This window comes from Stegastes partitus, unplaced genomic scaffold (assembly GCF_000690725.1).
Source record: "Stegastes partitus isolate 25-593 unplaced genomic scaffold, Stegastes_partitus-1.0.2 Scaffold63, whole genome shotgun sequence".
In the NCBI taxonomy this organism is placed as follows: Eukaryota; Metazoa; Chordata; class Actinopteri; family Pomacentridae; genus Stegastes; species Stegastes partitus.
This window is the reverse complement of record NW_007577794.1, coordinates 362,063-387,635: the sequence shown is the minus strand read 5'-3', so window position 1 is coordinate 387,635 and position 25,573 is coordinate 362,063. Positions and strand designations below refer to the sequence as shown.

General features: G+C 41.5%; 1 protein-coding gene across 1 annotated transcript in view; it reads left to right on the top strand.

Annotated features, from left to right (window-relative positions):
- Positions 1 to 1,065: 1,065 nt before the first annotated feature.
- The window catches only part of ptprdb (protein tyrosine phosphatase receptor type Db), a 162,447-nt gene continuing 137,939 nt past the window's right edge, over positions 1,066 to 25,573 (top strand). Inside the window, exon 1 of the mRNA XM_008275996.1 lies at positions 1,066 to 1,135. The gene's annotated coding sequence lies outside the window, so the exon portion shown is untranslated. The remainder of the gene's footprint in view (positions 1,136 to 25,573) is intronic.

The window sequence follows — 25,573 nt, the reverse complement described above, 5'->3', positions numbered from 1 at the left end:
AAAGGCAAATCACAAAGTGTCATTGCATTCACTCTTGTATTTCATAGTACAATATGCCATGATTGATTATTGTGTTCATTCTCTGCAGAAAAAGAGGAATAGTAAGACTCCCAGTTGTTTCTAATAGGTGAGACTGTATATGCAGGGAAGCTTGGATATGTGGTTTCTTTTTTGAATTAACAGAATGGGGAAGTATTGCAAGTGAGATGCTAGAAAGAAGGTTGTAGGAGTCCTTGACCAGGTTTCTGCACCTTAGAGAACAAAAAGGTGGAAAATATCCCTCTTGCATTTTGTTTAATTCAAACTTTCTGTATGAGCAGCAGAAAGCCCATGCAATAATTAACCACTTCCATCTTGCTTTCAGTCTTTCCTTGTGGGCGGACTGCATTTCATTATTTTATTAGTTGTAGTATTTTATTGCAACTCAGTGGAACTGGGAATATTTTATAGAGCTCTATGATGAACTCACGTGGTATAAGCAAGGATGGTTTTGTGTTCACATCTTGACCTACTTGAGTAACCTAACTTTTAAGTCGTGAATTTTTTTTTTTTTTTTAAATTCATTTCTGTGGATTCTCTCTCTCTCCTGCATCTCTCTCTCCCTCTCTGTCTCCCTCCCTTCCTCGCTCCCTCTCTTTTCCTCTCTCTCTCTCCTCCGGAGCTTATCTCGGTGCGCATCGTCAGCATCAGTTTGAAGTCAAATCTGACAGCCGCTGCCTTGCCCGGTCCTTTTCTTTTTTCTTCTCCCGTCTCTTTGACTCTCTGGTGGTCATCCCGTCTCGTTTAAAAGGTACAGCCCCGGATTAGTGAGCTAAACGTGTGTAATTATTGATGTACTTTTTGGGTGGGTGGGTTTGTTAAAGGCGAGGGAGGAGGAGGAGGAGATGGGGAGGGGGGATTGACCTCGATTGCCTGCCCGGGATGTGCGCGTCCACCGGCTTGATGTGCTTTTCTCTCACTGTGGTCTTCTTTTTTTTTAATGATCTTTTTTTTTTTTTTTTTTTTAATTTGATATCCTCTTTGCAGTTGAGTCGGGACTGTGGGATCCGATCGCTTGTCTTCAACTTGGGGTGAAGAAAGACACGGGAAACTCCTCGGGATTCTCCGTACACCGAGCGCTGATCCGGATATTGTGGTGAGCTCACTTTGGCCAGAATTTTGTCGCTTGATATCAATGCATTGTAAAGTACCGACTCTGATTTGTTGTGCTGATGCGAAACGGGCGTGTCTAAATGACACTTTTGTCTTCTTTTCTTTTTTAAAAAAAAAAGCTCACTTAATGAATTGTTTCCACATGCTAAGAAGCAGTAGAAAAGAAAACCAGGAGCGTGGTAGCGCAGCACCTCCTCCGCTGCTTCTCTTTCACATTTTTCATGTTTATATCTATATATATATATATTACCCCATGGCTGCGAAGTTCTCGCTCATTATGCATGGGAATTAATCGTGGCCATTTGTGACAATTGCCGGTATTGTCAGTATTCCTATCACGGAGGGTGGAGGGGAGTAAAATACAGGGGGTGGGTGGAGAGGAGAGATTAGGTGAGAGAAGTGTGAGAAGAAAGAAACATTTGAGGGATCCCTCAGGGAAGAGCCGGCTAACCCCTCTATTATGAGAGGGATTTTATTAGTCTTTTATTTCTCCACAATGATGACATTATCTGATACTGTTCTAAAGCCTCTACTTAATATGCTATTATTGTCAGTGCCATTACTGCCCATTATATATAGTGACATCCTACAGTACTGTTGGCTGCGCTGTAGGCAGAAATCTATGGGGCCATTTGCTGCTTTTATTGTCCTGTTTATCAATTAAGCCTGTCTATAATGGAGATATCACACTTTCTCCAACATAAAACATTACTCTCCCACACACCATCCGTTAGCATCTCACCTCCCACATAGCCACACTTGCTGTCCACAGCCGATTATCTGGTTATGTGCCACCATTTGCACTAATAGAGAGTCCCTACTTAATGTAATGACAACTCGATCTGTCAGGCCGTGCACAACAGAGGGCCGCTTAAAGGCTCATAAGCGGTGTCATCAAGGGCAGATTGAGAGGCCATAAAGACACAGAAGACAAGACAAAGTGCCGGTGGAGGTTGTCTGAGTAGTTTGCTGATGTGTTTTATTGTCCAAGTACAGTATGGGGCCATCATTTGTGAGGCATGTACCAAGGAATGTGTGTGTGTGTGCCAGTGTGTCGGTGTGTGTGTGAGTCGGCTCTGCTCAGCCATGTGTATGCAAGGAAAAGAATAAGTGAGCAAAAAGAAAGAGGGACAGGGAGAAGGAGAGAGAGGGATTATGCTAACTCATAGTATTGGAGGAAAAGGAAAAACCCATGTAAGCAGTTTTTCTCTTAGCTTATATATTTATATATCGAGCTGTCACTGATACACAGCGCGTTCTTCCGGCTTTGACATGCTTGTCACCAGCATGAGGTTTATATGAAAGAAGGCCACTGCTTATTTTAGCTTAGCTATAGGACTGCGAGCACAAACAAGGTGAGCTAAGAGGATTGACCAAACAAGACCACTGACTTAAACACAATCGAAGGCAGCTTATAAGTCAGGTCACATGAAAGGAAAATGCCAAGACAAGAGTTCAGGTTCAACCACACAGTATCTTCACTTTTCGCAGTGGCCGAATAGCTGAGGCGAAAATGCAGAAAGAAATGATAAGGCACCAGCGGGCGAGCTGTGGGTATTCAATAATCAGAGTTTATTTTATGTTTGGAGCTACGTTTAAGGTAACACTAATAATGTACGAAAGAAAATTCATTTCAATGGGAAAGTGTCCCGTGTCATCCCTCCTTGATTTACCCGCTGCACTATGTTAAGATGAGTTTCAGTCTGGGATTCACACAGATGTTCCTGTAGAGAGTTTGAACCTCGCTGCAGACATAGCGAGGCAATCATGCAACGAACCAATCATTTAGCCTCTGCAACCCCCATCAGTTCTTTTTTTTTTTTTTTTGTCAGGTGAAAATGAGATGTATTCTCAGATGATGTGCTGATATGGTGTCGCTGATGGCAGTCCAGATGATGATGATGACGATGACAGTGTTGCGCCGGCTCTTCTTAATGATAGTTATAATGCTGATCATCTGATTAACTGGTAACAAAACAGGTAGCGAGGCAATCATGCAACGAACCAATCATTTAGCCTCTGCAACCCCCATCAGTTCTTTTTTTTTTTTTTTTTGTCAGGTGAAAATGAGATGTATTCTCAGATGATGTGCTGATATGGTGTCGCTGATGGCAGTCCAGATGATGATGATGACGATGACAGTGTTGCGCCGGCTCTTCTTAATGATAGTTATAATGCTGATCATCTGATTAACTGGTAACAAAACAGGTAGGGTTAGCATTACATCACGGTGATGATGGCATTACAGCGCTGCAGTCAGAAGCAGGGCACTACATTTTACCCCAGAGTAACATTAGAAGGACTTTCATTTCCCTTAATGCTCTTCACTCTAAGAGCTGTGTAACTTCCAGCACGTTTCAGAAAATGCAAACGCTGGGTTAAAGGGGCGCCTCCGAAAGCAAACAAGTTGAATATCCCTCGACAGCATCAAAGAAAGTCTCTTCTTGTATTTTGGTGTTGTTGTTGTTGTTAAGATGGTGGGTTGGCAGCACCATCACAGTCCTATGAACATGACAATCCATGCAAAATGGTAGCGGCATACAAAACAAATCCTGATTTTTCCATGTGACAGATTGCGCGCGTTTTTTTTTATTTTTGCTTCCTCCGGTTGTTGTTTGTTCCCTGAGACGCACACTCACTAAATCACACGTAACAGCACATATGCATTCAAATGTACTCGCTCACATTTATCTAATTTTTAATGTGGACAAATCTGACAAATGAAGCATTCGACACATCTCAAAAATACCAAGAACTCATTCATGCAGGCCTGCAGACACATTTGCCTACATACTTCATTCCAAGAGCTATAAAACCTTATTGTGTCTTGTACTTATCCACCCATTCTGTCAAACAGTGCTTGGCCTTGGGCTTAAAAATATCTGAGTACAAATACAAACACACACGGACACACACACACACACACACACACACACACACACGGACACACACACACAACACACACAGAGGCATTCACACTTTTAGCAGGGACAGCCCTGGTGTGCTGGCGCCAAACCAAAGAGGTGGTGATAACAAGGTTGAAGTTAGTTAGGATTTTAGCTGCGCCTCAACCTCCTAACACCCTGTCTAAATCTGATTCATCCCAAAATGAGATGTTTTTCCAAGAGAGGGAGATAAAAACACACTCTCTCTCCCCCTCTGTTTCTCTTCCCCTCTCTTCTTCCCCTGCCAAATACAGTTGAGCTCACCCCCCTTCTCTACCCCCACCCCTCTATTACTCTCATACTCTCACACACTATCTGTTTCACACCCCGTTCCTCCCTCCCGTTCTCTCACATCTCTCTCCTCTCTCCTCCCCTGGCACCTCGATGTGTTTCTCTTTAATTGAGATGCATTTCAATGTGGTGCAAATTAGCTTTCTACAGCTCCAGTCTAAACTTGCAACGTATGTGTGTGTGTGTGTGTGTGTGCGTGTGTGTGTGTGTATGTGTGTGCCCATGCATGTATGTGTGCATGTGCGTGTGTGTGTGTGAAAAGAATTCCCACAGTTGAAAGTGAAGGCGCTACCTTCCTGTTCATTTCTCCACCGCATCTTCTCATGCTCCCTCTCTCCCACAAACGTACATTTTTAGTACAGCATTAATAACATTCGCTTGGACTCCTTTTGGTTTGTGTCTTTTGGCTGGAGGAATTTACTTGGCCCCCCTCTATGGATCTGAATTCTGGTCTTTGCCTCTGAGAGATGACAGTGCATGGCAGCTCATTAGGGAGAGGGATGGAAGTCAGGAGGGTCAGGAAGGTTATAGAGACATGTTTCAGTTATGCAATGCTTGTCTTCCTCTTTCCTCATCTGATCTGTTGCTGTTTTGCTAAATGGGAAAAGCTGGCTGGTGATATTCTTGTATAGTCTGCACGGTCTGGGAAGGGGTACTACCAGAAAAAAGCTGGAGTACGGTATGCCTCACTGAACATAAGCTTTCACTGACTGGTGTGGTAATATCAAGAAAAAACAAGAATTTGAACAGTGTTTTCCAACCTGGGGGTTCACAGGCCAAGAGGTCAGAAGATACTGTAAATGTCTGGGGTTGTGAAATGACACTTAGCTGATATTTCCTGTCTTTTTTTTTTAAATCATAAAATCTACATTTATTGTGACACATGATAAAACTTCTCAGGCTCCTAAAAACTCTTCAAAGGAAACCGTTTGAAACATATTCTATAGCTGAACTTCACATCCAACCTGCGATAAAGGGTCCCAAGTACACTTAAAATGTGAAATGATCTCACCTTGTGGCAAACACTTCGACTGGATTTATCTCAAAGATAGATACAGTTCATCTCACACCACAGAGTATTCTTGAAGCAGGTTTCTCCAGGTGGTGTCTGGTGTGTTTGTCTTTCTGTGTACGCACGTGTGTGTGTGTGCAGCGTACGACTGCGAACATGGCATGAACTTTGTGTTGCTTTCTCTGTACGTGCGTATAGATGCGCACATGCATGTGTGCATGTCAGAGAACAAGAAGAGTCATTAGGGAGAGTGATGCTGACAGTGGGGTGACCTTGGGGCTCCCAGTCTTCCTCCTGTCGATGAAGGGGATGACTTAGTGCCTCCCTCCCCACCCATGATGGCTCATTTATTATCATTAGGCACACAGTCAAAAGATGCTGCTCAGGCCCTCAAGACAGAGTGGTACGTCTGTGGGTGTGTGTGCGTTCGCCCGTGCGTACATACCCGTGTGTGTGCACATCACTGAGAGTGAGCGACAATAGGACCGAGACTGAAAAGGAAGCCTTATCTCTTATGATAAGTGTTGCATGTCTGAGCATATGTGTTTGTCAGCTCGTGTTTGTCACAGGTGCGCTTGCCTTTGCGCGAGCTGGTGAGCGCGTGTTTATCCATATCTTGACGTCAGACGTGTTTGCCTGTCAGTCCACATCTGCCCGTGAGGCGCGGCAGCTCTCCGCCTGCTCACCATGTGGCATAAATAAGGGCTTGTGCCATAACCCTAACCTTACGTCACCTCAGCCAGCCAGTGAGCAACATCAGTGGTATATGGCTACATCAGGGTGGCCTCTGTGCTATCGTTTCTCAGCGTGATGGATGGAGACTTCTGCGGGCCAGTCAATACCCAATCTGAGCCCCACTGTCCTGATTTAAGATACAGCAGCACCCAGGTGACACACTCAGAAGCATGCCACTTTAATCACTCTGAGCATCAACTCTACACTGCCAAGATTGGTGTGTGGGTGGTTTTATTGTGTGTGTGAGTGTGTGTCTGTGTGTGTTGTGTTGTGGAGTGTGTGTGTGTTTGTATTAGTATCTCACTCAGTCAAGCACTGCTGTAATCACACAGCGATTGGCAAGTGCTTGCACTTCTGACAGAGTTAACATTTCTTTAGAATGTAAAGGGAGTCACATAAATAACGTATACAGGAGGATTTATGCTACGTGTAGCTTGAACAGTGACAGAAAACATACATTATCTAAAGGGGAATAGAACTTGTACCAAGCCTAAGTAAGCAGAATGTTCCCATACAGTAGTTCTGTTGCTTACAAAGTGTGGTTTTATACATCTAATTGCTTTGAAAATGGCAAACTGTAATTTCAGCTTGAAATAAAGCCAGTGACAAAGTTGGAGTCATGACAGCTTTTCAATGTGACATACTGCTGAGGGACAGAGAGGAGGCTGGGGTAGAGGATTGGGTCGACAAAGGGTGGGATTTTGACACCTGAGAAGTAGATTTGTGTTCAGCGTTGTACATATCAACATGTTTAGACTACCAGGTTTGCATAGTTAAAGTTAGGAAAATATGGTGGTTGAATGAAAAATACTGAAAAAATGTATATGTTCTATCTTAAGTCGGCTTCACGTTACCATTTACTTCTTCAACATTTAACCTAGACCACTACCTTTCCGTATCATGATCCAAGAACCTAAACAAACCCTTAAAAACATTACTCGTGCTTTGGTTGCCAGGAGCAGATTTGGCGGGAGATTAAATGAAACATCAAGCATTTGGCAGATATATTTAGTCTGCATATTTTTTTGTTGACATCGAGCAGTTTACATTAATATAAACATTTCCATGTTAATAAGGAAACATAATCCGTGCAATCATGTTCCCTTCAAAGTACATATGCAGAAATATCGAAATTCAGCAATATATCGAAGTTTAATCAGATATGGTTTTAGATGTACTCGAATGTACCAGGCGAACACGTCAGAATCACATTAATCGTGCTTTATGCAAAGACAGTGATGTGAAAAGGTTTCATGAGTGGAAGGTGGGCAACTCGAATTCGGCATGCTCAATATGTACAGTCTCCCCGCTGTTTCAGTTTATGAGTACATCATGCAGAAGAAAACGCTTCACTATGTGTGATAATCAAGAGAAGATTGTGTTTATATGAGTGAGCGGTTGGATATCACTACTTTATCAGAGAGTAATCTGTTTCCACTGGTTCAAATTGTTCCCTCTTGACATGTCATCATTCACATACATGCACAAAGCGTACTTGCTTGTGTACACGGAAACGCACTTGCGTGAACACTCACACACACACACACACACACACACACACACACACACACACACACACACACACAGCTACAGCCCCTTCCCTCCAGCCTCTCCGGTTTGGCTGTTAGTCTAATTTATGAGGTGCCGTTAATTTGGCCTAAACGCTCGTTGCGAGACCTCCCTTCTCTCTCATCCCTTCATCTCTGTATCCCTCCTTCTCTTCCTCCCTCTCATCAGTCACTCGGCAGAGTAAATCAGAGGGGTGGTATTGCACAGCAGGCAATACATAGACTGGACACCTTGACTAATATACCGCTGTCCTTCTCGCTCTCTCCGTCTCTCCCAGTCTATCTAACTCTCTCCATCCCTCTCTTTCTCCATGTCTCTTGCCCGCTGTCTAAATCAAATCTGGCTCCTCTCCTTTCCTTTTTTTTTCTGCCCTTCTGTTAGATTTGCTTTTTCCTCATTTCTGTCTACACCTCTTTTAGCTCTCCTGTGTGCTCTACCTTCAACTCTTGTCTTTATCCCACACCTACTTCTGTCCTCAGCCGTTCTTCCTTCCACTCTCCGTCTTCACTTACTTACCTTGATTTGCTCCTCTTTGCCTCCTCCCCCGTTCTCCTGTTCTCATGTTAGGTGTAAATTTAGAACAGAAGGCATGAGGGGATGCTTTGTGTGCGTCCGTGTGTGTGTGTGCGTGAGAGAAACTCTACATGAAAGCTTCTCAGAGTCCCCATACAACGCTCAGATGGGGCTGATTAAAAACCTAAAGCCTTGGTTTTCATCCACATTAAGGATTCACATAAAATCAGACATACACACTCGCACGCACTCAGCTGTGCACACACTCACGTGCAGGCATGAACGCAAACACACACAAGTTTTCCTCTCTCGTTATCTTTCTTTTATTACTCTCTTTTGCTGCCTGCTTGTCGTTGTTTTCCTCTCACTTTCTCTCTCTTACTCTGTCTCTCAAATGCAAACTGGTAGAAGGTGATTCCTCCCGATGCAAGTGAACAGAAACAGTGTCACACATCTGAGAGTCCCTCATCACTTTACGCCACATTGTTCTCTCTAATTCCATACTGTGCGCACACTTGGGAGTCACCCCCGCTCGTACCGAACTGCCCAGCACACCGATACATCACTGTCCATCTTTATACCTTTCTGCTGTCTTTTTCCATCTTTCACTCCGCTCTCATTTGTTCTTGTTTTCACATCTATTCATTTTCCTTCTTTCGCTTCTAATATCTGAGCTTTAACAGTGCCGCTCTCTCATGCACACTCGTCCACCGGGCCCCGTCTTTGTCCTTTTTCCTCTCTTGTCTTTAAATTCCCAGAACACTAAGGGTTTAGCTACTTCTTAAAAAATGTAACAATATCTAGTCTTGTGTTCTCTTCGACACCCCACCCCCTTTCACCATCTCAGCCTCTCCCCTCTTTCTGTCACTTCTCCCTCCTTCCCTCTTGGCAGGCTCCTACTAGTGCATACTTAGTCACAAGATAAAGCATGCTACCTCTGCCTTATCCCACTGTGTATTATATAAATCCATCGTGGTTATCATTAAGCAAGAGCACCTTAAAGCATTGCCTCACTCTATATAAAGATCAAACTCTCTTTGGAGCAGACAATTGATTTAATTAGAATAGATATCTGATTTTAACAGGTAATTCCAATTGGAGAGTTTCTACATAGCTATTAAGGAAAATGAGGAATGCGTATATTGCGGCAATTATAGCTAAGAGCTCATTTTCATCCGTGACGCCAGGGATCCAGCGATGCACAGGTGGATGCTATAAAAGATTTAACACTAGCTGACAGTTAAAGTGAATTTAAACATTTTGCCTCAAAATAAACACAATAGATCTGAATTACAGCCAAAGATAGGACATGCTGAAAAGGCAGCTATTCTGCTGTAAAATAACTGTTTCAAAGTCATTCTGATGGTAAACTGACTTGTTGTAGTGAAAGTGGTGCCTCTATAATTCCTACTGTGCATCCCAAACACCTGTCCTTGCGCTATACCGAGGTTGGGTACAGTCTCCCACAAGTGGTTTGGGAAAATATATAAATACTGTAATCAATAAACCAAGCAGCCGATCAAACCATGAGTAAAAATTCACTTTGCTTCTGAAGAACTTGTCCAGTTCCTTCTTTTGAAGACTATTTCAAGCCCTCACAAACTGACACTCCTGCACTATGGCTGTGACGTCAGTTAAGTCTGTGAGGGTTTAGTGCTTATAGGCCTAAGGGTGGAGATTGGGATTGGGCCCGACTACTCGACTATCCTTCAACCTTTTTTAATTTTTTCCTAACTGAAATGTAAATGTTTAATAGTACTGTGCTCGCTCATACTCTGTAGTAAAGAATTCCACTTTCAGGGGGCTTTGAAGGAAAAAGCAGGAACCTTTGTGGACCAGAACCTAACATGAGAGTTAAAACACGAGTTTCCTGCAGCGGAGGATCTTGTTACGCTGCGAGCCGGCAAATTGCTACAAACTGCTTGAGCAGTAATGGGGGAAGATAGAGAAGTAATGAACTAACATTACCCACAAATTTAAAAAAAAAATAAAAAATTATATATATATATATGTATGTATATATATGGGGGGGGGGGGTTGGGGACGGCTAATTAAATTTTAATTTAGATTGAGGGCAAATTAATTTGACACTGTTTAATAGTCAATTAATATTTTTGGAGCAAAATTGCAGAACTTTTCTGGTTTCATCTTCTTACAATCAACATGTACACAGGATTGCCGAAAAACTAATTAAAAGTAATTGTTCACTAAAATAATCCTTAGTTGCAGCCCTATTGAAAAGTAGGGGTTAATTACGTAATCTGATAAATGTTTTTCTACCAACATTCATACTGATAAATACAAGACAAGCCAATATTGGCCAATAATTTGGCCTTTACGGTCAAAAAATAGCAACAAGAATAGAATCAAAAAGATTTCTTGGAGGCTCTGTATGCTGTATATAGAACAGGAAGTGTTACTTGTTGAATACATGTTGTGTACTTGTCCATACAATTGACTTATAAAATTGAATTCACCAGTAAATATATTCAGGTCATGTTCTTTGGGATCAGGAGCATAAATCAGGGGTTATCCACTTCTGCCAATGCCGGCAGCCCGCTAACACAGTCAGGTAAGGACAGAATGATGAATTATTATTATATAAAAAGAGTTTCTCTCCCTTGATCCTAACTTCATTTCTTGGACACATTCATTTCTTCGCAAGTGGAAAAAGCATTCAAGGCGAGACGGCCGCTATACATGTGCTAATATATGCATTTACACATAAGCATATCCTTTATTTTGCAATTTCCCGTCCACCACGGTTAAACACTTTCAACTTAAATAATAATCAAATTAAACAACAGACACGGAAATTTGCAAGTCAAGTATGAATCAGATGTGTTTTCTTGTGCGAATCCATTATGTGGCTGCATCTCCGCGAGATCTCTGGGAGGCAGGCCAAGTGTCCCTGGCTGAGTCGTCTCCATTCGCTGTGTGTCTGTTCAGTCAGCCACACAGAAGACAGATAGAACCACCAGTCTGCTCACCCCTCCAGTCACACCAATGTAATCAGACCTCAGCAGCCATAAACCACCGGCTATGGACACTCTGCCCAGCCCGCTGTCACACACACACGCACACACACACACACACACACACANCACACACACACACACACACACACACACACACACACACACACACACACACACACATACCCACACACGGAAACACAATCTCGAGTACACAGATACAGGAAAAATGACTGCAAGTGTAGACTCATGCACGAGGACAGATTTGCGGTCGTGAGTGTAGACGCAATTTAAAAATACTAAAAAAAAAACAAAAAACGATAGCTGGTGCTGCTGCATTGCTTCACACATGTCTGTACATGCTGACACATTTATGCACACACATGCGGAGGTTAAAGTGAGGTGTCAAGAGCTGAGTGGTGGTCCTCCATAAGTTGAGGCTTTCTGCCCAAGGAGCTTAGCCCAACATGCTCCACTCTGCGAGGGCAGGAAGGATGTCTTCTGGCCCAAGGGGAATTTTAATCACGCTGCTCATCCTGCCACTGTTGTGTGTGTGTGTGTGTGTGTGTGTGTGTGTGTGGTTGTGTGCATGGATGGACTACTGTCTGCTCTGTGTGTGAGTTATGTGAAAGCTCGTGTCTTTATCTCCCTCTCTCACTGTCTCTTCCCTTCCATCACTCTTTTAGCACCTCCATCAGTGTCTGTTTCCCCCCCCTACCCTCACCACCGCCTGCATCTCGGGCCATTTTGTGTCTGTTTGTCTTTTTGTTATCTTGTATCTTTTGTTCTCCTTCTCAACAAACTAACGTTCAATGTCTCCCTCTCCCATGTCACCGTCTTTCTTCCAGCTCTCTCTCTCTCTCTCCCCCAGCTTTGTGGTGTGAACGATGGTGGATGACTGTGCTTTAAGAGATTTACTGCTGGATCCTGTCTCTGTCAGGTGTCGAGACGAAAGGAAAGCGATGGGGGGGGGGGGGTGAATAGCAGATGGAAGATAGAGCAGTACACAGGGAGATGAAGAAGGCCGGGGTGGGGGGGGAATCAGAGGATGACGGCAAAGAAAGGGATGAGACAGTGAAGATTATGCAGGGGAACATGGAATGAGATAGAATAAGAAAAATGTGAACAGAGTATAGAATAGGACGAGAGGCTACACTATGTTTTTTAAAACAGTCTGAATATAGTTTGACAGATTGGCTGTGTGCTATAACTGAATAGAGTTTCTCTTACTTTTCCACCTTTTGTCACCTAAACATTAACTCAAACACACTCAGTTAGAGACACAAAGGAATTCATTCTGTCAGTTCCAGGTGAAACATGCATTTACGCGCTGATCAGAAAGCAATTTGGTAAACATTCACTGGTCTCACATTGTTATTTAAAACCACAGTTCTCAAAGGTTAAGCACTGTAAGGACGAAAGTTGTGGCTAAAAGGTCACTAGCAGTGTTCCTATAATGTAAAAAACTATTACGTCTTAGCACCACACTGTCTTCTCCACTGCACCATACCGTCATTGTTACCGGGGGAAAAAATGCTGTGGCTTGTTTGAATCAGTTGTTGTGGGCGGAGCTAAGCAAAGCTTTGGCATTCCCACAAAATAGTTATGGGTATAATTCTGGTGGGGGACAGTTTTCACGCGTGGAGACAAACGCTGTCATTAAAATGGATAAGCCACTGCAAAATAATAGTAGACCTCATGATCCAAATCCTCTGCAAAACTGTCAGTTTCAGTTTCAGTGTGGTAGTTTGCTGCCTGGAGGTTGCTACTGTTGTTTTCAGGGGCGGAGAAAATGGTAACACACAGGAAGTTGAAGGGAGGGAGAATGTTGACTAAAATAATGGGCCAATGGCAGCCTTATACCTGCAGCTTACATATGGTGAGTTAGAATGGGGTTAGTTTGCTTCAAATTCACTTGACAATTGAATGGAAAGTGAGTGTGTTAAACCCACTAATAGACTATTCATACACCTTAATGACCCCCAAGAGGAAACACACATACACTTCAAAGACTGGCTGCCTTAATGCAAAGCAGAACATATATTCACAAATGCACACGGCTCTTACTGTACATGCAAAAACCATCTGCTCATTACTATTCTTCTGCAAGTCCAATGTTATTACGAATTCTGTTAAAATTGAGGGGTCTGATCCATTTGATCGATTTATCCCACTGCAACCAAATTAGAATCCATATGTCACTTTTAAAACTCATGTGTGTTAAGTGATTGTAGGCATGCATAACTAGACTTAGCCTTGCCAGAGGAGATTAGTAAATTATTCAGAGTAAAGGTCAGTTTTGGCATGAAAATGAAACAATACGTCTCCCCTCCCTGCTGCTCCACATCAAATCAATAATATCTGAAGACCCAGCTTAGTCAAGTACAAATACCACATTAATGAAACACACTGTAATTATGCTTTCAGTTGTTTCCTCTACAGATTTAAGTGTAAATATATATTAGCCGTGTCATCAAGAAATTGCTCATAAAGCACAACTGTTCCTTATCCTGCAAGGCCAAAAATAGCCCTGCATCAAAACAACACAAGGGGCTGTGTTGGAGTGGGTGTGTGGCTACAGGTACTAGCGAGATGATGAGATACAAACCAGGATGTCCACAACGAAGCCTGATCACATAACAACCAAATTCAGTTTACACTTCTCTGAGGAAGGATTTTACAACACTGCAGTATTATTACACTGCAATAATTTGCCCCTCCATCTACATGCTTGTGGGGTAAGCAGTGGAATTAGAACACTGCTACAAGGCTACAGATTTACAGATCATAGAACAAAACACTCTACATTAGCAACAGAATAAAAGCATACTTATATTCAATCATGCTTAGTTTTCTAAAGTGACGTGTGGTGCCAAAATGCAGGTCTGTTATCACACCACAACAAATTTATTGTCAGGCTCTGTGACTGGTGGTCAGGTTTGCACTATGTTAGTCTGTCAGCAACAGCAATGCTGACAGCCGTGTTGGCACAATCTGGACATCTCATGTCATTTCAGAATGCTTTAACTTAAAAGGACCACTTTTTTCTCAGCTAAAAAAGACAATGAATGCATTTTGGACAGCACCAGATATGGGTTAATACAAAAAACGTTATACTATACTATAGTATTAAAACCTCAGTCATATGAGCACATAGCCACTTCGAGAGTTGCGATCACAGGGTTGAGTTTACTCAAAACAATGAGTTATCCACTATTCTGAATTGGAACTCGAGCACTGTACTCTTGTGTGATATCCACTCCAGCCAGGAGCGGTATTACATCAGCACTGCTGTCTCACAGTTAGTTGCAAGCACAGTCCTTTTAGATTAGATTTTCTTGCTTGCTTTTTTAAAAAAAAATTTCCTTAAAATTATTATTCGTTACTGTGACTTTTAACTTTTAACAGTCGCTAATGTTTGCAATCAAAGTAGTTCTGCTTTCAATCAATTTATATTTGGCCTGCAAGCATTTTGGTTGCAGCGCAAATACTTCCTCAGTTAATTAATCTTCAAGCTTCAGCATTTTTGTTTGAACAGTTTTCTTCTGCTGTTAATTAATATTGTGTTTTGGTTTCAAGAAAATAATATGGAATAAAAAAAATAAAAATAAATATATAAAAAGAAGTAAAATTAAACTTTAGTCACACAGCGCACTTCAGAACATGGCAACTTGCAACAGATGTGCCGCTATTAACCTGCTGCACAGTTCAGCAACGTCAAGTTCGGATACAATCATCCTCAGGATGTTATGAGCAGTTTGCAGTTCTTGACGTGTGAGATACCAGTTCTTCCAGAATTTACCAGTAGATCCCATCAGAGTGGATCTAACTTGGTCGTTTTCCACCTGCTTGAGATGTCTAATCCAGTGGGTATGAGTTTTGTAAGGTTAGCTTCTTCAGCAACCACTCCAGATATTGTGATTGATTGAGATGGATCCCAGATATCTTTAAAAGAGTTTTTAGTACATCGCCTCAGTACTTACAAGTTTTGGTCCAAAAAGTGTGGATAGAAGTCCCTGTTTGATTTTTAAACATGGCACACATGGGGTTCACATCAGGCTGAATCTTGGCTAATTTTTCCTTTAAATGTAGGAGTCTATGTTGTGTGCATATAGATGATGAATTGAATCCCATATTTGCCAAATTTAGGTCCTCTTATATATTTTTATTGCATTTAATTGTGTCCCTGTTACAAGAAGCAGCATCCATCTATTCCACAAGTAAAAATAAATCTCAAATTTATCTTTCTAAGGACAACAAAACCCAAACTGTCATGAAGTCACATTTAAACAGACAGATGTTTGACACACATACATGGCAAATGTGTGCATGCATGACTGACCACCATCATGTCCTGCATAGAAAACTAGAAAGCCAAAAAAGAGGGAGATGCATCGAGATAGAGAGAAAACAGAAACAGAAATGGTTCGAGGCACCCATCTGTCAGAGAAAAAGAGAAGAGACAAGCTGAGAGACAGACAGAGACAGCGAGTAGGGGGGTGGGGATTGACAAACTGCAAACAGCATGTGAATGTACAGACACGGACTGCGAGACAGACGAAAAAAAAAAACTGAGACAGAGGGGGGAATTGACAGAGCACAGAGACAGAGAGGAAACAGAGAGGACACAGAGACAGGAAGACGGAGTGAAAGACAGTCAGCCTGAGAGAGTGACAGAGTGCAGTCCTGAGAGGGAGAGTGTGTGGGTGAATGTGAGAGCAGCGCTAGCTAACTCGTCTGTCAATCTGAATCTGTGATTGACACCTCGGGGTCCAGCATTCCTCTCTTAGCCCGCTGGCTCTTCCTGTCAGGATGCAGGGCGAAGGGTCACACACACACACACACACACACAGACACACACACAACATATAAAGACAGGATTGCATTGTGCGCTTTGTGAGAGGCACACACAGCCTTTCGTAATAGAAAATATGATGTCAATGTGCATATGTGCATATCCGTGTCTCTCTACACACACACACACACACTAGCAGCAGACGCACACAGGGTCGAGCAGAGGTGATGTCTCCTGTGAGGTCCACTCTTGCTGACTCGATCTCAACCTTTGGCATGTGACCTTTGACCTTTACACTGTCAGCGATGCCGCTTTCCACCGGATCGTTCACACCAGACCATCTGTGTCCGACGGTGCGTTTATACATTTATGGTTTTACATTTATGCTCATAATACAGATGGCAATCATTATTCAGGTTCTTTGTACCTCTTCCTCTTCCACACCGACTTTCTCTTTCTACACAAACACATGAGCAATGTCATGAAACAAAGACGCTTTAACACATGTAAAACTGTTTAAATTCAGTTTAAACAGTAGTGAGCGATCATAACAAGACGTCCTCTGCAGCTTGTCCTGACCTCTCAGATACACATCAGGCAAAAAAAAAAACTTCATCTGTGTGGCAGCAGAAAAAAATCCTCAAAAGTTCATGGTGCAAACTATACAAGCACAACATTAGGAAGTTAATTATGAAAGTGCTGTATATTTGAATATGATCCTACGTCTCCTTCTGGATTTACGTTAGGTGTTTTTCTTATCTTTCCCCTTTTTTTTTTTTTTTTGGTGAGTCTTTCTTGACAGTGTGAAAGTCAAAGGAAAACTTTCTTCCATGCATGCATATAATTAAAAAGTACATTGAAAGACATGATCAACCCAAAGGACAAATTTGTGCATGTTTAATGAGAGATGGATTTTAAGCATGCTGCGATAAGATATAAAAAACTAGCATTTGTAATCATGATTATTTAAAAAAAAATATTTAAGTTCCATTTGAATTTAAATTAAAAATAGATTTATTTCCCCCATAAAATGCTGACCTTCCCAAAATTCACAAAAAAAAAAAAAAAAAAAACTCAACTGAAATGACATTACACATTTTTTTAATGTGTGCAGCAGCATTAGAGGTGGTGTGAAGATGACTGATCTGTCCACGCGGATTCGGTTAATGGATAAAAATGAGACGAGTGTTACATGTAGCGTCCATGTCCTTTTAAAATATATCACATAATGACTTAAACACACATACACATGCAGTAATGAGAGGAGGTGTCCATCTGGTAGTTTGTGTGTGTGCGTCTGTGTGTGCCTGTGTGTGTTTAAGTTTGTGTATGTGTGCATGTGTGTGCACCAGTAGGGGTTTGTGACTAATGGGGTCATTATTGATGCTGAGTCAGGATTACCGCTGATTGCAATGGTTGGATACCAACCTAACGAGTGTACAAATACACACATACAAACACACACACACACACACACACACACACACACACACACACACACACACACACAGACGCACACACATTTTCATTTCTTCCAGGTTCTCTTAGGTGCACTTATGCACACACATAAACCTCCCACCTCAGCTAATAAACTTACTCACCCAGACATCCCTCTCTCAACCTCTCTAGACCTCCCTTGCTGTTGCACACACACACACACACACACACACACACACACACACACACGCAGACTTAGACATGCACACCACGCTTTATATAACCAGACAGGTGGTAAGTGATGTGTTAGCTAATCAGGCAGTTCTTTATTTTTGATACAAAGACACACATACACACCTAAAATATACATACTCACACTCCCACTGTACAAACATTAACCTACAGTATACACATTTACTGCACAGAAAACTGTTTGGATGGAAGCAGCTGTGACAAAAACCACACTCCATTAAGTGTGCCTCTGCAAATATCCTGTAATCGGTAACCTTGCGAAGGTAATGGATAAATCGTGTTGAATGAAAATTTTGTCTGAAATATACAGTGGGTGCAAAAGATATGAACAAGACACGGCTTTGGAAATGCAAATGAAATGATTAAAAAGCAGGGTTGTTGCATTTTGTATGTAGTATACACAGCCTCTTTTCTGTAAAGTTGGGTAGTATGGTTGAAAGCAAGATAATACCATAAACTCAAATACTCTTTTCTAGTATTTGCAGAATCACATAAAAAATGATCAAATCAATCTTCTCCTCCTGTTAGGCATCACATCACAAGGGAAACTGAAGGGAAACTCCAACAATTTTAAATAGGAAAATGTATCTTCTGGTTCTGGAAGAGTTGAGCTTTTATTGGTGTCCTCGTCCAAATTGTCACTGTTCAACCCGAGTTCCAAAATCTCTCAGTTCCTCTTTCTGTCCATCTGTGTGGTGTCCAGGGTGGTCTGCTGGTTCATGGCCTGTATCCAATAGATAAGAGCCTGGAAAACATATGAGAAAATGACCTTGATGTCATCCTGGGTGACAAGCTAGACAGATTTATTAGGCTGGTAAGGTTGTAGCATCACGCTAAATGTAGTATTTTATTGCCATTTTTGTAGCTTACTCCATAGACGCGATGACATGTACGCATATTTCAGCTTGCTTCAGTTTTGACCATTCTTGTTTTCCACCACACTATAAGCCATGAAGTGGGAATGTCAGTTGGTCAGATTGAAATTTCTCCACCATTGAACTGATGGATTGCCATGAAATTTTGAAGTTATTCATGGTCCCAGAGGATTCTACTGACTGTTGATTCCTTTACTTTCTCATCAAGAACCACCAGCAGGGCAAAATATGTCAACATATATAAGATGGATTGCCAGGTATTCATTGCTTCCAGATAATGTCTCTGATCACATGTTCTTTTGGTGACAATTTTATTTTGTCTAGAGCTATTTATTTATGTAAAGATTTTGTTTACTATGAGCAGTACCGCCAGCTGATGGTGTGACTGCAAGCTTATAATCAGTCTTTTGTGGGAATCTCAAGCTTGAATAGTGAATGGGTTAATTTCAATAGTGAATTGTTGAAATGCCCCTTTATCACCTGTAACGCAAAAAGGTGAAACTATTCCTTCTATTGTACTCATTTGCAAATGACAACATGATATGTTTACAAGTATCTTTTTAAAACTTCACCATTGCCAACCTTTGGCATTTTAACCCTTTATGGGGCAAGTGACCACATTTGGTAACTTCCTTAGATGTTCAATGTGTCCACCCTGTGCCTCTCCTTGAGGTTGAAGAACCATGTGCACATTGATTTAGTTTTTATATTAGTGCCAATATCACTGCCCTACAAAAACTGTCACTAAACAAATGTTCCAGGCACTTTATAAACGCTTTGTTACTGGTTTGCATTGAATTCTATTTCGATTTATTTTTTGAGATTAGTGCCAATACCACTACCCCAAGAAAAATGTTACTGAATGAACTTGCCAAGCTCTTTGTAAATACTTTGTTACTGGTTGCCTAAGTATCATTACCGCAAACTAAAATGTTTCTAAATAAATGTTTCTTGCAGTTTGTTACTTTTTCTTTTATTTATTTATTATAAATTTCCTTTTTTTGAACCGTAGACAGACAAGTTACCATATATGGTAACTTTATTAATCTTGATTTGCAACATATTTGTATGTTGTATGTTGTTGTATTTGTGCCTGTCTATTCTCACAAATGCAGAGTAAATATCACCCCTGCCTCAGCATCATGAATAAACAAGTCTTAACATTAAGATAAGGCCCAGCGTTTAACACTACAATTAGACATTTGCCTCTGTGTTTATGCATGTATGCAGTTGTTGCATCTGGTGTGTGTGTGTGTGTGGCCTCATTAAGTCCCTCCGAGGGGGTTGCGCTCTACAGAGTATCACAAACACATATCTTCTTGGACCCTGAGCTGATGAACAGAGTCATTCTCGGTTCGTTAAGTTGTTTGAGTAAATGTGATTGGCACATAGAAAAATGGGAGAAATTGGAGCAGCATGTGTGTAATTATAAATTGTGATGTAATACAATATGTTTACTTAGCCTGGTACCATCTATGTGTATGTGTATGTGTGTGTGTGTGTGTGTGTGTGTGTGTGTGTGTGTGTCTGTTGACTGTGCTTCCAGGAGTGATCCCCTTTAGCACATGAACTACACTCTCAGAAATGTTTATTCTCAATAACTACTTAGCAGCATAGCCTTAGGTTTTAATCAAAGCACGAGTGGTACGTCGCAAGTGTGTGTGTCTGTGTGTGAGTTTCCAGCTCAGTGCGATGTGACAATGTTCGTTCCTCCTGAAAGCCACTATAGATTCTAAATCAAGTATTTTATGAAGTTCTGCTGCTCTGGGCACACCATTAACATTTCATGTCACCCTGGCTCCCTCTCTGTCTTCACTCCTATGGGCACGAAGCAGAAATCCTCTCTTTGAATAATCCCTGCTACAGTCTGCAAAACCACACCACAGTTACATTTTCTTCAGTTTTAAGTTTTTTAAAAAATAAAAAAAAGTTCACAATCAACCATCAGCCTTGACCCTGAGCTCAACCTTTCAGTCCGGACTTTGCATTTTAGTTTTAATCTATATTTTCACAAACTGATTTTCATAATGAAACAACTATTTTTTCATTTTCTTAGATTTTTTTTTAAATCAATGTGGAGCTGTTGGGGGAAATTTTTTCTCCGAAGTTTCATCACTTTGCCAGACTTTATAGGCTCTTTCTTTTCACTATGTCCTCACTCTCTTAACATTCACCACTCACTTGTCGGTTCTGAAGCGCAGCTTGCCTTAAGTATCGGGATTCGGCGTGTAAGCTCATCTCATTATCCCCGTTTGTGTGTGTGGACGTGTGTGTGTTTGTGCGCGCTTCATGTATGAGTATATAAACTGACTGTGAGAGTGTGAGTGAGTGATGGGTGTGTAAGCCTCCCTCTCTTGCGCTCTGTTTGAAATAAAGCGACAGATAATCGCAGGGCTCTGGTGAAGCTAGCTCATCTGAGCGCCAATCGATACGGGTGCCATAGCTTCAAAGCAACCCTTCAAAGAGGAGAGAAATAGCCATATGCTCTCCGTGCTCCGTGGTTGTGTGTGTGCGTGTGTGGTTGTGTGTGTGTTGGAGAGGCAGAGCAAATGTGTGCAGAGAGAAAGAGAGAGAACAAAAGGAGGAGAGCGACTGAGTCAGGGAGTCTCTGCGTGCAGATGAAACTGTTTTCATTTGATAGCAAACATTATCAAATCACATTTGACATACAAAGTGCTTGTGATGCAACTGATGTCGCTATTTAAATTGGACAAAATCATTGTTTCGTTAGTTGGTAATCTCCTGATATTATGGCTCTGTCATCTCTTATTCAGCAAACCGGCAGCAGCTGTGGCCTTTGTTGAGGAAATGGGCTAGGAGGAGAGACACACACACTGTGTCTCACACACGCACACTCAGACGGAGGGAGATGGTGTGTGTGTGCGTGTGTGTGTGTGTGTGTGTGTGTGTGTGTGTGTGTGTGTGTGTGTGTGTTTGTGTGCGGAGAGAATAGACTGTACAGTGTACCGAGAGACAGTGGGAACTGAATGTGTGCAGGAAGGAAGAGTGTGAGGACGAGAGAATGACAGAGTGAGAAAGGGAGAAGGAGGTGTATGTAGATGTGTTTGTATGGGAGGGAAGGAGAGATCCCCAAACCATGCTGTGTTTAGCAGTGCCATCTCACCTTCCTCAAAGTGAAAATGAGAATGTATTTTTGACTTGTTGGTATTTAAAAAAAAAAAAAACTTGTCTGGAAGTGATCGAATATGTGCTTCTGTGTGTGTGCGTGCAAACGTGTGATTCTATAAAGTGTGTGTGAAAAAAAGAGACTATGTATGTGCGTGTACTTGTGTGTGTGTGTGTGTGTGTGTGTTGTGTGTGTGTCAGCATGTCTAATTAGCTGAGACAAGCAGGTGTAAAACAGTAATTAATGGCACAACTGACTGACTTCATTATCTCCACATGAGCTTTTCATGCTGGCTGAACAAACACACACACACACACACACACGTGCAAAACAGCCTTTAAAGCATTACAACATACTTATGTCGAGGTACGTGAGCATGAGAGAGTGTGTGTTTTACGACAAAACAGCGGAGCAATGTAGAGTAAGTGGACACAATCATTGCACACGTCGCCGTTCGGCCACTCAAACACTCATTTAGTTTGCAAATGGACTCATTACTAATGAATCACAAGCTGCTTTAGAGCAGGCTGAGCACACAGTAATGGTTTGGCCATCCTCCAGAATTCAGAAGCTACAACACACACACACACACACACACTCACACTTGCGTGCATTGACAGAGATTGAGAGTGAGTGTCCAAAAGCCCCAATTACCTTCACATCCAATGTAAGAGAACAAGCTAGAAAGCTAATTACAAGTCCCCCCACATGTAGATGGGGAAACATTTAAGCACACGCACACACACACACACACACACACACACTCGTCCAATTGATAAGTGATCAGAAAGAGCGTTTTCTTGTTTTTGTCTGTGATTGTTAGTGTTTACAATGAGCTCGTTATGGGAAATATGGCTGTGTCATTGTGTTATTACCATAAGTCATGATTAGACCCTCCGAGCCCCACGTGCTTTATTGAATCATCAATAAGACTGTATAATTTAGTGATTCCAGTTTTAGCCAGATTGATTTACGCTTCAGTACTCTGCCAGACTTGAATGAGATCAAATGAAATTAGATGCCTCCAAATGCACCATGTTGTCATTCAGTAAGTGGAATAAATATGTTTTTTATTTATCATTCAAGTGCTATCAATCCTTTCTGTTGGTGGTTTGCCAAGACATAAATATTGCTGATGTTCTCTCTCTCTCTCTCTCTCTATCTCTCTCTCTCCCTGTCTCTCTCTCTTTGGTGAGTGAGTGAGATGGCAGTGATTGGACGGGGTAATTGGACTTAATGAATATGTCAACAGCCTGTTTCTTTCTCTTTCCATTAAACACAACTGGATTAGATTTACTGTGCTTACTCTAACAACTTAAAGACTCCATCAGTAGGCCACTTTCCACTGGCACACAAACACACACATCTGCACGCGCACGCACACACACACACACACACACACACTCACACACACACACACACACTGACACTCAGATTGGCTTAGCTCAGTAGATCAATGGCCTCTTGGTCAATGTCTCCTTTGGGAGGGTTATCTATCTGCTCCTCACTAATGAAACACTCTGATCGCTCTGTGTGTTAGTGTGTCCGTGCGTGTGTGTGTGTGCGTGGGTCTGAATGTCTGCGTGCACTCATGGGTGTCAAATTGATTTTAAAGTGTATGGATATGGTGTCATGTTGTTTATTCTTGGGTTAATTACCGGCCCTGCCATTTTATATAAGCCACTCATGCACGTACCATTGACATGTGCCATTTTGCATGTGCACTTATGAATTTTTATGAAGATAATCGGTTTGATGCAAGTACAAAGATGCAATTGTCTGATGTGTGAAAAAGCTGCTGCTGTTGACTGCGTTCTGTCTTTTTGGTGTTTTTTGAATTGAGACACCTGATAAAATGTTATTACAACATAGACCGCGCAGTATATGTTTGTGGGAACTGCTTTTTGTGTGTGTTTGTGTGTTATACACTCACTGTGAGGATATCTTTGTGAGTTGCCCTTCTTCACCATCTACATTAGGGTTTGAATTTCGGTTTAAGTGGGTTTTCAGATATGATTATTTTCACATTTTCCACAAAATCAATCATGACTAGTTAATACCTGCAAAACAAAGATTTTGTCGGACTCTTTGTCAGCCTTGTCCACAACAACTACATTTAATTGCTACAATTTTTAGACCATCTCCTAGATTTGACTTTTTTCCACAGATAAGTCTCTGTGCACTGCATTGACCTGATGGAGCTCTACTCAAGATGACACTTCAATGCAACTTACTTTGAGTTCAAGTTTTTTTTAGATTAAAAGATTAAAATGGTACCTCGATTTTAGTTGTGTGACCTTTTCAGAAACTGAGTTGAGAGCGCAGGCTAATTTGTCCTGCAAGAACACATTGTTTTATAAACGAGATCAACCTTTAAAATACGTCTGACAGCTTTTCAAGATAGCATCTGCTAGTTATACTAAGGGGGTTTTTTTGTTGTTGGTTTTGTTTTTTTTTAAATCAGGAACCAAGGAGTATTTTTCCCCCTTTATTATTATAATAATAATTAAAAAAAAAAAAAAAAAAAAAAACGTTTTCTTGTTCCTTTTGTTTCTTTTTCCCCCCCCAATTTTTATTTATGTTTTTCCAAGGCTGCATGTGCTGCAGCCAGGATAATATGGCAGTGTGAAATACAGAAAGTCAGCAGTTGGCAAGCGATGACAGAGAACAGCACCCAACAAACCAGTACTATCTCCCCACTACCTGCTCCACACTCTGGTTTGAAAAAAGTTTGGAGCTGCAGGAGGGAAGAGGAAGAAGAACAAATGTTGCTAAGGTTCCAGAGATTTAGCAAATCTATAAGGCCTATTTCTAGAATATATATATATTTTATTTGTTTGTTCATCTAAATTCTGCACATTGCCTCTTAAGTAGCCCTTTTTATTTATTTATTTTTTTTCAAGTGCAACTGTCAAATGTAATTCAGCGCAGCAGAGACTGTTCCACTTTGCTTCCCCATGTAGATCCTTTCCACAGTCTTAGTCACAGCTGTCAAAACACACCTGCTCTGGACTTCAAAATTTACCAGGAAAACAAGATCACTATCATTTCATGTCTTTTTAATTTAATAAATCAGCAATGTGATAGGCTGGTGGCAACTGACTAATTATTTTTCCAAAATGACTCTGCACTAAGCTCAGGTCATTTGTATGAACTGAACAGCAGGTGATTGTGTTTTTTATGAACTTTAAATGATTTGGGGATCATGTAATTGGATTTTGAACCTGCATAATCATAGAATACACCCTTGGGCATCCTTAAGAATAATGTGCATAAAGAACTGTATAATGTAATTAGAGACTTGGACAAATTAAGGATAAGATGTAAACCTTCGACCTCTGCATGGAGGGGATCTGGAGGCTCTGTTGGGCTACGGATTTTGCTGACATAGTTTGGGTTTCACTTTTTCCTTTAGAAGGAAGGGTCAATTCAAATCAATATGAAGCTGAGTGATTATCTTTATCCTATGATGAAACATTCCTATCCAGATGGGAGTAGTGTCTTACAGGATGACAATGACTGCATTTATAGAGCAGGAGGGTTCACTGAATGGTTGGATGAGTGTTAAAATGGTTTAAGTCTATGCTATGGAGGGTGCCCGGATAGCTTGGCGAGTCGGGCGGGCGACCCATGTATAGGGGCTTTAATCCCCGACGCAGCGGCCGCAGTTCGATTCCAGCCAGCAGCTCATTTGCTGCATGTTATTTCCCCCACTCTCCTCCCCGCATTTCTCTGTCTATCTTCACTGTCATTATCATTAAAGGCGGAAAAGCCCCCCCAAAAAAATCTATGCTATGGCCTTCATACTGGCCTGATCTCCACCCTGTTAACCTATAGGAGACTGACAGCGCTCTCCATCACCATCATCAAAACACCAAATGAAAGAATATCTTTT